We start from the raw sequence: 15112 nt of genomic DNA, 5'->3' as shown, positions 1-15112 counted from the left end.
GCTCTACTGGACCCCTGGGACAGTTATTGGACTGGCTTGGTATCTCTCTCTCTCTCCTTTTCCCTGTGACCTTTTCCTCTTATCTCTATACATGATCACTCCAGCAGAATAGCCAGACTTCTTACATGGCACCTTAGGACTCACAATAGGTGCTTCCAGCCCTTCTTTGTTTTAGGACCAAACCTGGCAGAATGTCGCTTCTGCTTTATTTGCCTATCAAATGTTATTTATCTCATTTTCTAGCATACTTTCCCTTAATCTGTCCATCTGCTTATTATTCCATTAGCATGTTCTAAATTACTTTTCTGACTTTTGCTGATACTCTTTATCTTCCTTAAAATATTCTAACTCCCAATCTCTTTTTAAAATATTAATTGTGTCAAAGCACATCACAAGGCAGTCCATATTCAATATGTGTTCAGTTCAGTTCAGTCGCTCAGTCGTGTCCGACTCTCCGCGACCCCATGAATCACAGCATGCCAGGCCTCCCTGTCCATCACCAACTCCCGGAGTTCACTCAAACTCATGTCCACAGAGTCGGTGATGCCATCCAGCCATCTCATTCTCCGTCGTCCCCTTCTCCTCCCGCCCCCAACCTTTCCCAGCATCAGAGTCTTTTCCAGTGAGTCAACTCGTCACATGAGGTGGCCAAAGTATTGCAGCTTCAGCTTTAGGATCAGTCCCTCCAATGAACATCCAGGATTGATCTCCTCTAGAATGGACTGGTTGGATCTCCTTGCAGTATAAGGGACTCTCAAGAGTCTTCTCCAACACCACAGTTCAAAAGCATCGATTCTTCGGCGATCAGCTTTCTTCACAGTCCAACTCTCACATCCATACATGACCACTGGAAAAACCATTGCCTTGACTAGACGGACCTTGGTTGGCAAAGTAATGTCTCTGCTTTTTAATATACTATCAAGGTTGAAAGAGATGGGAATCCCAGACCACCTGACCTGCCTCTTGAGAAAACTGTATGCAGGTCAGGAAGCAACAGTTAGAACTGGACATGGAACAACAGACTGGTTCCAAATAGGAAAAGGTGTACGTCAAGGTTGTATATTGTCACCTTGCTTATTTAACTTATATGCAGAGTACATCATGAGGAACGCTGGGCTGGAAGAAGCACAAGCTGGAATCAAGATTGCCAGGAGAAATATCAATAACCTCAGATATGCAGATGACACCACCCTTATGGCAGAAAGTGAAGAGGAACTCAAAAGCCTCTTGATGAAAAGGAAAGAGGAGAGTGAAAAGGTTGGCTTGAAGCTCAACATTCAGAAAACAAAGATCATGGCATCTGGTCCCATCACTTCATGGGAAATAGATGGAAAAACAGTGGAAACCGTGTCAGACTTTATTTTTTTGGGCTCCAAAATCACTGCAGATGCTGACTGCAGCCATGAAATTAAAAGACGCTTGCTCCTTGGAAGGAAAGTTATGACCAACCTTGATAGTATTCAATATGTGAGGGGAATACAATCTCAGAAGACATTGTTCGTTGGTGTCTATATTTGGATACTAGCTCTTGCCTTAAGTACATAGGAAATTTTCAATAAATATTTAATCCAGTAATTTAGCCTCACAAAAACATACAGGAGACAAATTATTATCTCCATCTGACAGATGAAACTAAGGCTGAGAGAAGTTAAGTGATTTGGCTAAAGCCCCACAGTTAACAAGTAGTAGTATTGGGTTTTTCAAATTCCAAAAAGCTATAGCACACAGTGCTAATTTGTAGTAATAAAAGTAATGCCATTTTGATAAAGACAAGGTTAAGGGCCAAGAATTGAATGCACGATAGTTTCACATACTCTTAAAGCAGGGTAGTGGCAAGAATAATAGTCTGGGGGAAAGCATGCTATAAAGATGTGGTAGGAATCTTTAGAATGAAAATTTTTCTTCAAAGATACCATTTCCAACTGAGCCTTTGGGCAAGAAACTTAGTTTTTGCTTTACAAATGATAGTCACAGACCATGAACACCTTTTTAAATGCTATTCTTCAAGGCTGAGAGCAAGCGGTCCAATTATAAAAGAATTGATCTTGTTAAACTTATTCTTAAATTTTTTATTTCCCTCCTTGGTTAATTCAATTTCCCTTCAAAGGCATGAATCATCAAGACATAATGTGAACATTCAGCCACAATGGAAGAGGCTGTTACATTATTTGGGTGTACCTGATAGAATTCAGACAGAACAGATTGAACAGGGTTAAATGAAACCCGCTCGGCTGCATATCTACAGCACCCACAATGGTTATTGTTTTCCTGTCATTATAGGACTTTACAAAAGATTTGTTATAACTAAAAGAGAATGCACATCTCTCTTTGCTTATTTCATCCAAAACAGTAACAAATTTTAAAAAGAGATGGGAAACTAACATTTATCTGTGCTTACCAAGAACTGGGCTGCATAATTTCTCTACATCCTAAGCAGTTTTCATGGCAACTCTCCTAAAATAGGCACCATCATTTCATTTTTACAGATGAGGGAAAATGAAGAACAGAGAAGGAAAGTGACAGACCCAACTTAACACAGGTGATCAGTAATAGCAAATTAAGGATTTGAATGAAAACCTAACATGTTAAAACCCTTGTTCAATGCCTCTGAATATTTCAGCTTCACGATTGTTTGCAACAATAGCCAATAAAGTGAATATTGATAAATAAAACTTGACCTGACAATATCATAAAAATCTAATGAGTAGAAGAATCTGAAAGATCACAATTTGGAGCCTTTTGAAGGTTGGGGTTTTGAAGGTAGAGGGAACAAGGTCTGAGAATCATTTGCTCTCGTTTCTCAGAGAAGGAAATGGGAACAAACCAGGCCCCAGAGACGCTCCCTTTTATCAGGGTTTTGCTCATGAAATATTTTGGAATTGTCCTCTTCTTTACCCCCTACCACTTTAACCCAGAAATTTTTGACTGCACATTTGCCAAAGGGGTTTTACTATGGTAACCTTCAGGCCTGCACAAAGAACACAGTCAAAACAAATAGCTCTCTTTAAATGTCATTACGGGGAGTAAAATTCTGTGTGGTGTATTAATGGGCCTCCCACAGCTAAATCCTAGCATACCACTTTGAAAAATGTCCCCTGTGGGCATCGCTTAAACCAACAAAAGTGAGGGAATTTGAGAGTTAAGAGAAAACATGATCTAGCTCTGGTGAAAATTAATAGAAGACAGAAGAGTATGAATAAAGTGAGAAATCAGGGAGACAAATTAAATTTTCTTTGTTTTCATCCTTTTTAATGTTATTTTAATGTGGAAGGCCTAAAGAGAAATCTGGCTTTTTTTGCACACAATTTCCTTATTTTTGAATTTATTCAATCTTTAATAGAAGTAGAAATCCTGCCTTTGGCTTAAGATATGTAAAAAAGGGGAGAAATTTATATTTCTTTCCCAGTCATCAGACAATATTCATAAAAGATCAGAGTATACTTCAGTGGTTAATATACATATAGTGTTTTATCCCGTACGCCTTGTTTACCTCATAAATATGTTGGTTGCTCATTTTTTAAAGACTTATTAAGGAATAAGCTAATTTCCGAAGCTTATTATGGAATTAGTCAGCATTCCTAATAGATCTCTAGAGAGAATTTGACTCATGATATAAGTGTATCTTGAGGATAAAATTGATGTATGGTTAGAAATCTTCATGAAGATAGTTTAAAGCTTTTACCAGTCTTTATTAAACCTACTGCTCACTTGCTTATTATATCTTTTTCAAGGCAAAGGAATTAGTTCTTGTTTTGTTTCCCCCTGCCTGGAGCCTGAGGCAGCTTCCTTTAATCTATGCTCTGACTCCCTAGGATAGCCAAGAAGCTTCACCATTCATATCCTACAGAGAGAAAAACTGACATTGAGTATAATCAGCACTGTCTACAACCAGGATGCCTAAAACATGGCTGTCTTTAGGTTTTCTCCTTTGTTTCCACCTTTCTCTCCTTTATTCCACTGACTCTATTTCTACATGGCTTCTGCAAAACCTGATTAAAAGATACCCATGTGGTACCCAACACAATAGGGAGATCAGGAAGTTCTGTTGGTATTGTTATTGAATGCTGAGTATGAATTTCCAAATCCTGTGCCTCATACATCAAATAAAAAAGATGTTGACTTTCTAAGAGATAGTCTGTAACTTCTTTTCTGGAACTGAAACAATAGTCACTTATTACCAATTTCTGAGAGAGAATTATCTTAGAAAAAAAAATTCACTACCATGTCATTATTGAATTGTTTCATTAGCTTCAGCTCTGAAATGATGACAATGTATTAGGAATAGAATCCATGCCTAAATGTTCTCTACCAGTGAGGAGCACATGTTATGTCACAGGCAAGGGCAAATAAGTATTTCTTTGAAAATATTTTGATATTAAATATAAAAATTTTTTTAAAAAGTATTTAGACATAAGGCCAAATTTCAAGTGTTCGTGGGGCTTCTCTATAACAGTAAGAGAATGGGTTAAGTTTCTCTCATTGAAATAGCCTTAAGATTGTGTTAGCAGGTGTTTAGCTGAAAGAGCACTAGATCAATGTCTGCGTAAAGCTCTGTCATATGCTTAAGGGGATTTTGTTCATTTCTTAGAATATGTTTTCTCAAATTCCATAATGATTATATATATCTCATATGAAAGTAAAAGTGTTAGTCGCTCAGTTGTGTCCTACTCTTTGCGGCCCCATGGAGCCTGCCAGGATCCTCTGTCCAATGGGATTCTCCAGGCATGAATACTGGAGTGAGTTCCCATTCCCTTTTCCAGGGGATCTTCCCAACCCAGGGATGGAACCTGGGTCTCCTGCTTTGCAGACAGATTCTTTACCATTTGACACCAGAGAAGCCCATATATTATATAATTTGCTGCTAAAATTTAATCATATTACATCCAATTATTTAACAAATACTTATTATGTCACTAACTTGTGACAGACAAAGCCCAAGGTATAAGGCGATGAACAAAATCTCTATTCTCAAGGATTTTATGTTCTACTGATGATTAAGGAAATGAAGGTGAAGCAGAATAAGAGAGAGAGGAAACAGAGAAACTGGTAGAAAAATCACATCACAGAGGTACTCAGTGACAGACCACTGTACAGTAGTTTTGAAATACATTTCTATGTTTTGGGAGTTAGTTGAAGTTAATGAAAGCAGACAAGTCATATGATTTAATTTGCCTTTGAAAAAATTCACTCTGACTACTGTGCAAAATATAAGGGAAGCAAGGATCAGATTAGGGGATAATATGGGAATCCATTGTAAGAGTCCTAGGAAAACACACTGGTATCTTAGAGTAATGCGTTAGTGCTAAAATTCTTTAGATGCTACCATTTAAAAGACTGAATCAATGGTGTTTGGAGATTAATTACTTAGGAGGTAGGAGAGAGAGATAACCTATCAGTCTTGGCCTGATTAAGAGAATGGCTGTGCCCCAGTTCAGTTCAGTTCAGTTCAGTCACTCAGTCGTGTCCGACTCTTTGCAACCCTATGAATCACAGCACTCCAGGCCTCCCTGTCCATCACCAACTCCTGGAGTTCACTCAAACTCATCTCCATCGAGTCAGTGATGCCATCCAGCCATCTCATTCTCTGTCATCCCGTTCTCCTCCCGCCCCCAATCCTTCCCAGCATCAGAGTCTTTTCCAGTGAGTCAACTCGTCGCACGAGGTGGCCAAAGTATTGGAGTTTCAGCATTAGCATAAGTCCTTCCAATGAACACCCAGGACTGATCTCCTTTAGAATGGACTGGTTGGATCTCCTTGCAGTCCAAGGGACTCTCAAGAGTCTTCTCCAGCACCACAGTTCATAAGCATCTTCAACGATCAGCTTTCTTCACAGTCCAACTCTCACATCCATACATGACCACAGGAAAAACCATAGCCCTGACTAGATGGACCTTTGTTGGCAAAGTAATATCTCTGTTTTTTAACATGCTATCTAGGTTGGTCATAACTTTCCTTCCAAGGAGTAAGCGTCTTTTAATTTCATGGCTGCAGTCAGCATCCGCAGTGATTTTGGAGCCCAAAAATATAAAGTCTGACACTGTTTCCCCATCTATTTCCCATGAAGTGATGGGATCAGATGCCATGATCTTTGTTTTCTGAATGTTGAGCTTCAAGCTAACCTTTTCAGTCACCTCTTTCACTTTCATCAAGAGGCTTTTGAGTTCCTCTTCACTCTCTGCCATAAGGGTGGTGTCATCTGCATATCTGAGGTTATTGATATTTCTCCCGGCAATCTTGACTCCAGCTTGTGCTTCTTCCAGCCCAGCGTTCCTCATGATGTACTCTGCATATAAGTTAAATAAGCAGGGTGACAATATACAGCCTTGACGTACTCCGTTTCCTATTTCGAACCAGTCTGTTGTTCCATGTCCAGTTCTAACTGTTGCTTCCTGACCTGCATACAGGTTTCTCAAGAGGCAGGTCAGGTGGTCTGGGATTCCCATCTCTTTCAGAATTTTCCACAGTTTATTGTGATCCACACAGTCAAATGCTTTGGCTTAGTCAATGAAGCAGAAATAGATGTTTTTCTGGAACTCTCTTGCTTTCTCCATGATCCAGCGGATGTTGGCAATTTGATCTCTGGTGCCTCTGTCTTTTCTAAAACCTGCTTGAACATCTGGGAGTTCACGGTTCACATATTGCTGAAACCTGGCTTGGAGAATTTTGAGCATGACTTTACTAGCATGTGAAAGGAGTGCAACTGTGCAGTACCTTGAGCATTCTTTGGCATTGACTTTCTTTGGGATTGGAATGAAAACTGACCATTTCCAGTCCTGTGGCCACTGCTGTTTTCCAAATTTGCTGGCATATTGAGTGTAGCACTTTCATAGCATCATTTTCAGGATTTGAAATAGCTCAACTGGAATTCCATCACCTAGATACAGATAAACTCTGGTATTCATGGTAAACTCTGGTGAGAGTTGGACTATAAAGAAAACTGAGTGAAAAAGAATAGATGCTTTTGAACTGTGGTGGTGTTGGAGAAGGCTCTTGAATGTCCCTTGGATTGCAAGGAAATCCAACTAGTCAATCCTAAAGGAAATCAGTCCTAAATATTCATTGAAAGTACTGATGCTGAAGCTGAAACTCAACACCAGTACTTTGGACACCTGATGAACTGTCTGATTTGAAAAGACCCTGATGCTGGCAAAACTGAAGGAAGGAAGCGAAGGGGACAACAGAGGATGAGATGGTTGGATGGCATCACCAACTCAAAGGACATGAATTTGAGTAAGCTCTGGGAGTTGGTGATGGACAGGGAAGTCTGGTGTGCTGCATTCCATGGGGTTGCAAAGGGTTGGACATGACTGAGCAACTGAAGTGAGTGAAGCCTCAGGGCTCCTCATTTACACAAGACCTTCCCAAGGCTCTGAAGTTCTGATCTGGGCACAAACGGTGTGTTCATATGGTCAAATACATATATATATACTTTCCAAAACTAAGATATAGTAGCTGTGATAGGTTTAAGCCACTGCCTCCTTATCCTGGATCACACTGCTTCTTGGGTCAAGGGGTATTGACGTCTGGAATCCAGCTAAAAGAAAGTTGAGTAACAGATTATGGTAAATTGCTAAACACTGCATGTTAAGGCATTTCAGTCATGTTTGACTTTTTGTGACCTTATGGACTGTAGCCTGCCAGGCTTCTCTATCCATAGGATTCTCTGTCCATAAGAATTCTGAAGTGGGTTGGCCGTGCCTTCCTTCAGGGGATCTTCAAGACCCAGGGATCGAACCCACATGCATTAAGTCTCCTGTATTAGCAGGTTCTTTACCACTAGCGCCACCTGGAAAGCCTATGTGTGAAAATCACTCAGTCCTGACCAACTCTTCGCAACCCCATGAACTACACAGTCCACAGAATTCTCCAGGCCAGAATACTGGAGTGGATAGCCATTCCCTTCTCCATGGGATCTTCCCAACCCAGGGATCGAACTCAGGTTTCCTGCATTGAAACCAGATTCTTTACCAGTCGAGCCACCAGGGAAGCCCCCATGGTACCCAATAAATCACTCTTCCCTTGTCCAGACTCCTTTACAATATGACTCTACTTCCCATCATGAAATGAAATCTATTTCTCTTCACCAAGAGAGTGCTTAAGACAGTAGGTGTTGCAAGAGAGCATCAGAGGGCAGACACACTGAAACCATAATCACAGAAAACTTGCCAATCTGATCACACGGACCACAGTCTTGTCTAACTCAATGAAACTAAGCCATGTCATATGGGGCCACCCAAGACGGACGGGTCATGGTGGAGAGGTCGGACAGAATGTGGTCCACTGGAGAAGGGAATGGCAAACCGCTTCAGTATTCTTGCCTTGAGAACCCCATGAACGGTATGAAAAGGCAAAATGATAGCATACTGAAAGATGAACTCCCCAGGTTGGTAGGTGCCCAATATGCTACTGGAGATAGTGGAGAAATAACTCCAGAAAGAATGAAGGGATGGAGACAAAGCAAAAACAACACCTAGTTGTGGATGTGACTGGTGATAGAAGCAAGGTCCAAACTGGACATGGAACGACAGACCGGTTTCAAATAGGAAAAGGAGTACATCAGGGCTGTATATTGTCACCCTGCTTATTTAACTTCTATGCAGAGTACATCATGAGGAACGCTGGGCTGGAAGAAGCACCAGCTGCAATCAAGATTGCTGGGAAAAATATCAATAACCTCAGATATTCAGATGACACCACCCTTATGGCAGAAAGCGAAGAAGAACTAAAGAGTCTCTTGATGAAAGTAAAAGAGGAGAGTGAAAAAGTTGGCTTAAAGCTCAACATTCAGAAAACTAAGATCAAGGGATTTGGTCCCATCACTTCATGGGAAATAAATGGGGAAACATTGTCAGACTTTATTTTTGGGGCTCCAAAATCACTGCAGATGTTGATTGCAGTCATGAAATTAAAAGATGCTTACTCCTTAGAAGGAAAGTTATGCCCAATCTAGACAGCATATTGAAAAGCAGAGATATTACTTTGCCAACAATGGTCTGTGTAGTCAAGGCTATGGTTTTTCCAGTGGTCACGTATGGATGTGAGAGTTGGATGGTGAAGAAAGCTGAGCACAGAAGAATTTATGCTTTTGAACAGTGGTGGTGGAGAAGACTCTTGAAAGTGCCTTGGACTGCAAGGAGGTCCAACCAGTCCATCCTAAGGGAGATCAGTCCTGGGTATTCATTGGAAGGACTGATGCTTAAGCTGAAATTCCAATACTTTGGCCACCTCATGCAAAGAGTTGACTCATTGGAAAAGACCCTGATGCTGGGAGTGATTGGGGGCAGGAGGAGAAGGGCACAACAGAGGATGAGATGGATGGATGGCATCACTGACTCAATGGACATGAGTTTGAGTGAACTCAAGGAGTTGGTGATGGACAGGGAGGCCTGGCATGCTGCGATTCATGGGGTTGCAAAGAGTCAGACATGACTGAGCAACTGAACTGAACTGAACTGAAGTCCTACTTTGAGATTTGCAGCTTCTGCTTTCAAACTTGGAACAGAAACTGGGCTACTTGGAGAGACAGACTATAGTCAATGAGACATCATATGAGAGAGGGAAACCACATGGTGAAGAATCAAGGTGAATCAAGGTGTCCTTGTTTGACAACAGCTACAAACCCCCTGACACCAAGTGAAGCCACTTTGGTCTTCCATCCCCAGTCAAACCATCCCAGATAGATATCAATTGAAAAAGAAATAAATCATCCCCACTATATGCCAAATATCCTGTCCACAGAATTGTAAACAATAAGAAGGTTATCATTTTAAGCTACTATATTATGTGGTTGTTTTTTTTTTTTTTTTTTTTTGAGTGGGGAGGAGGTTGACACAGTAGCTGATAACTGACATATGGATAATTTACTTTGGTTTTCAGTAGAATATATTTACGCAGTTTGCAATCACTTCAATATATCATTAGGTTATTGCTTTCTCTCCATGTGTTGTGCTGGGCTTCAGGAATAGTTCTGACACCCGTTGTGCTGACTGTCTTGGCATCATGACTCCAATATGCAGGGCCAGAGATGCTACTGCACAATGAAAGTGTCCTATAGTGTCTGGCAGCCGAACTGTGTAAAGCTTTGGAAGAAAAATAGTGCTATATCCTTCAGAGCCAGAAGAACTGTGGGAAAAATTCATCCAAGTATTAGTTGTATAAAATTCTGAGTATTAGGTTCTTACTAATGTCAGATCAAAATGGAAGTTCTTGGAAATATAGCATATAAATTTTAAATTTACTACATCTTTTTTTTATGATGAGAATTACAATGCAATTCATCAGAAATTGTATGCTTACAGGGTACAAATTTATGTTAAAAATACGAAAACAAGCATATTTGTGTAATCACATAAAGAATGTGACCACAATTTTTTAAAACTTTATAACATTATTAATGACTTTTAGAAGCTGAAATAAGCTTTTCTATTATCAAGAACTCAAATTTATTTTAATGTATTTTTAAAATTTTAGAACTACTATTTTAAAATTTTAACTCCTTTAGAGCATATTTAAATTCACAGTAAAACTTAGGGGGTACAGCGATTTCCTATATACCTACTGCCCCACGCATGCATAGCCTCCACATTATCAGTGTGACTCTTCAGAGTGACATACCTGTTACAACTGATTAACTTACATGCACGGGCTTCTCTAGTGCTCAGATGGTGAAGAATCTGCCTGCAATGCAGGAACCAGGTTCAGTCCCTGGGTCACACAGTCACACACTCACTCACAACCTACAATGACACTCACAATCATTATCATCTGATGTCTATAGTTTGCGTTGTTTCATTCCATGTCTCTGTGTTCTCCCAGTGTTAGTGGCTCACGCAGGCGTGCATGCTAAGTTGCTTCAGTCGTGCCCGACTCTGTGTGACCCCACTGACGGCAGCCCACCAGGTTCCTCTGTCTCTGGGATTCTCCAGGCTCAGTCATGTCTGATTCTTTGCAAACCCCTGGACTGTAACCTTCCAGGCTCTTCTGTCCATGAAATTCTCCAGGCAAGAATACTAGAGTGGGTTGCCATTTCCTTCTCCAGGGGATTTTCCTGACCCAGGGATTGAACCCTGGTCTCCTGAATTGCAGGCAGACTTTTTACCATCTAAGCCACAAGAAAGCCCTCTACATTCTAAGGATATGGCCAGATGTGTAAGGACCTTGCCCACCTTCATATCGATAATATTATATAGAGTACTTTCATTACCTTAAAAATCCTCAATGCTCTACCTGTTCCCTACTCCTCAATCCTCAACCCCTGGCAACCACGGACCTTTTACACTCTCCAGAGATTCACCTTTTTCAGAACATCATAAAGGTGGACTCAAATATTGTGAGTCTGACTGGGCCCTTTCACTTAATAATGTGCATTTAGGTTTCTTCCTTGTCTTTTACTGGTTTGATAGCCATATCTTTTTATCACTGACTAAGATTCCATGGTCTGGATGTTTATTTATCCATTCATCCACTAAAGGAAATATTGGTTGCTTCCAAGTTTTGGCAATTATGAATAAAACTACTTTACATATTCATGTGCAGGTTTTGTGCAGACATACGTTACCAACTCATTTGGGTAAAACTGCTAAAGTATACGGTAAGAGTATGTTTGGTATTATAAGAATCCACCAAATTACTTTCCAACATGGCTATACCATTTTGCATTTCTGCCAACAATGAATTAGATTTCTTGTAGTTTCACATCCTGGCTAATACTTGGTGTTTTCAGTGATTTGGATTTTGGCGATTTTATTAGGTATGTAATGGAATCTCATTGTTATTTATATTTCTCTAATGATGTATGATGTGGAACATGCTTATACCTTCCTTGATGATTTATCTTTTAAGATGTTTGTCTTCTTATTTAAATCAGGTTATTTGTTGTCTTCTGTTGAGTTTAATTTACTTTTTAGTTAAGTTTTTAATGACTGCTTTTTAAAGAAAATATTAACTATGTTAAAGGAAAGAATAAATCTTTCTATTGTCTCTATTTAAAATATTATAAACTATAGTCACATGCAAAAATAAATATGCAACTAAAAATTAGAAAAGTAAAATATTTTGAGTAGGTGATTCTTAAAAACACTATTTTCTCTATAGATTTTACAGTTTTGTAGTACGGTTCAGCCTTTAAATTTTTGTAATTTGCTATAACTCTAAAAGAAGCTTTTGTTACCTATTTTGAAATTATAGCTTTTATTAATTTTCTTAAAGAATGTTCTCCAAAAAGTCAGGCTGTAACCTTGGTAGTACCATTTACCAGAATTGGAACACTGAAGAGGATATTAAAGGGCTTTGAGAATTGTAAAGTCTTGCTATTTTTATACTGCCTTTCCAAAAGGCACTGAATATATCCCTGATGTATAATTGTGTATAGTGCCTGAAGTGTCACAACTTTCCCAGCTCTTAAAGGACAAGTGCTCATTTTGGCTGCCAAAGGCTCCACCTCTGTGCCTGGGGACTTCATAAGTTGTACGAGGCTACACAATAGCCTAATGTGTAGAATGGAAAGGGGAAAGTACAAACAGAACTGACAGAATCTTGGGGCGCAAGCACTCATCAATATTGCCAGATGGCCCCCAAGCAGTGGTCCAAGTGATTTTATTGCCAACTCCTCCAAGATACGAGAGGAGTCAGTGTGAACATAAAATACTGTTGAACAAGGTGCCCTCATAAGTAGGTTCCTTTAAAGTTCTGTCTTATAAGAATATTAAGCTTCCACCTATATAATATTCATTGTGTTTATTTTTAATAAATGAATAACTCTTTTCTTGGCATACAAATGTAGGAACTCAAGAAGAATTTGTTATTCCATACAGAATGGATTAAGTGTAGGACATATAGAACTTAAGGATTTGTATGTCATTCAATATTTTACTTGAATATAGTAACTAGTATCTAATGTCTTCTTAGGGTCATAGAGTTTTGTCAACTTAGTTTTCAATATTCCAAAGAAGGCTGCATTTTCAAACTGTCTTCAGCAAATAAGTAAATGTTTCATAGAAGTGACCAAGAATCTAAATTCAGATGGGGAAAATCTTCCCAGTTACTGTAAAAAAGAAGTCTCAGATTCCATTAAAATGCATATGGGGAACCAGATTTATGCCTAGGAATAAGAAACAGACTATTGAGTATAAAACATCCATAGTTGCAAAATTTATATGTCTGCAAAATCACTTTAAAGTATCCAAATATACGCATTTTTCTAAATTAGCCAAACTATAGCAATGTCTTTTAAAAACAAGATAAAAAATCTTGGTAAACATTTATTTATAATGGACTTAGGCTTTTAACTTTAAAACAAAGATTTGTAGATATTGAAATCTATACGACAGACAACATGAAATTATTAAATCTAGGAATAATTTAAAAGAGAGAACCACACCACCTTTTCCAGTGAATATCAAATAAAAAGGATCTTGTCTCCATTCTTCATTATAAGGTTGTGGAGCATGAGATACGATTAGGGAAATTTTCACTTAATTTTTTTTGTTTATTTCAGCCATCAGTTCAGTTCAGTTCAGTTCAGTTTTTCAGTCGTGTCCGACTCTCTGCAACCCCATGAATCACAGCACGCTAGGCCTCCCTGTCCATCACCAACTCCCGGAGTTCACTCAAACTCATGTCCATCAAGTCGGTGATGCCATCCAGCCTCTCCTTCTCTGTTGACCCTTCTACTCCCGCCCCCAACCTTTCCTAGCATTAGAGTCTTTTCCAGTGAGTCAACTTGTCGCATAAGGTGGCCAAAGTATTGCAGTTTCAGCTTTAGCATCAGTCCTTCCAATGAACACCCAGGACTGATCTCCTTTAGAATGGACTGGTTGGATCTCCTTGCAGTCCAAGGGACTCTCAAGAGTCTTCTCCAGCACCACAGTTCAAAAGCATCAATTCTTGGGCGATCAGCTTTCTTCACAGTCCAACTCTCACATCCATACATGACCATGGGAAAAACCATAGCCTTGACTAGACGGACCTTGGTTGGCAAAGTAGTGTCTCTGCTTTTTAATATACTATCTAGGCTGGTCATACCTTTCCTTCCAAGGAGTAAGCGTCTTTTAATTTCATGGCTGCAATCAGCATCCACAGTGAGTTTGGAGCCCCCCAAAATAAAGTCTGACACTGTTTCCACTGTTCCTCCATCTATTTCCCATGAAGTGATGGGACGAGATGCCATGATCTTAGTTTTCTGAATGTTGAGCTTCAAGCCAACCTTTTCACTCTCCTCTTTCACTTTCATCAAGAGGCTTTTGAGTTCCTCTTCACTTTCTGCCATAAGGGTGGTGTCATCTGCATATCTGAGGTTATTGATATTTCTCCCAGCAATCTTGATTCCAGCTTGTGCTTCTTCCAGCCCAGCATTCCTCATGATGTACTCTGCATATAAGTTAAATAAGCAAGGTGACAATATACAGCCTTGACGTACTCCATATTTTACTACAAATTCCCAGAATCTCTCAAATATATTTCAAATTTCTGAAAACATCAATATATCATGTATTGGATTTTCAGTCAGTTTTATTGTTCTAAACTTTTGTGTTTAAATCTCATCCCTTAATTTGTTTCTGTGGTTAAAAAACAATCGTAATATGGATTTTCTTATTGTAATATGGAGGTCAGAGTACCTCTGCTACCAAATCAATGTACCATATGTCTCCAAGAGTGGCCAAAGACAGGAAGCAACAGGATATAAATTTTGCAGATATTTATGAGAATATTCTTAAGAATGAGAAAACACAAAATTTTCTGGAGGTTTCAGACTTTATCGAGAAGTTTACTTTTCCATTAAGTGTTTTCCTGTTCAGATTTAGGAAATTGTAACTTTGGTTGAATTCCATAGCTTCACAGTGTATTTTTAAGTAACTCACTGTGATGAAAAGTTCATCAGCATCTGCTTGCAGTTTATCTCTGCTTCAGCTCACATTAGGAGAAGTATGCCTGGGAATTCCCTGGTTGTCTAGTAGTTAAGACTCCGTGCTTTCACTGCCAAGGGTACAGGTTCAATCCCTGGTTGGCGGAACTAAGATCCTACAAGCTGGGTAGCACAGCCAAGTAAATAAATAGAAAAAAAAATTAAAGAAAAGTATGCCTTACATCAGCTCAAACCAACATAGTACACACT

This window comes from Moschus berezovskii, chromosome 10 (genome assembly GCF_049115385.1).
Source record: "Moschus berezovskii isolate FMDL1 chromosome 10, NW_MosBer_1.0, whole genome shotgun sequence".
NCBI lineage: Eukaryota > Metazoa > Chordata > Mammalia > Artiodactyla > Moschidae > Moschus > Moschus berezovskii.
The sequence above is the reverse complement of the archived record's forward strand: the minus strand, read 5'-3'. Positions refer to the sequence as shown.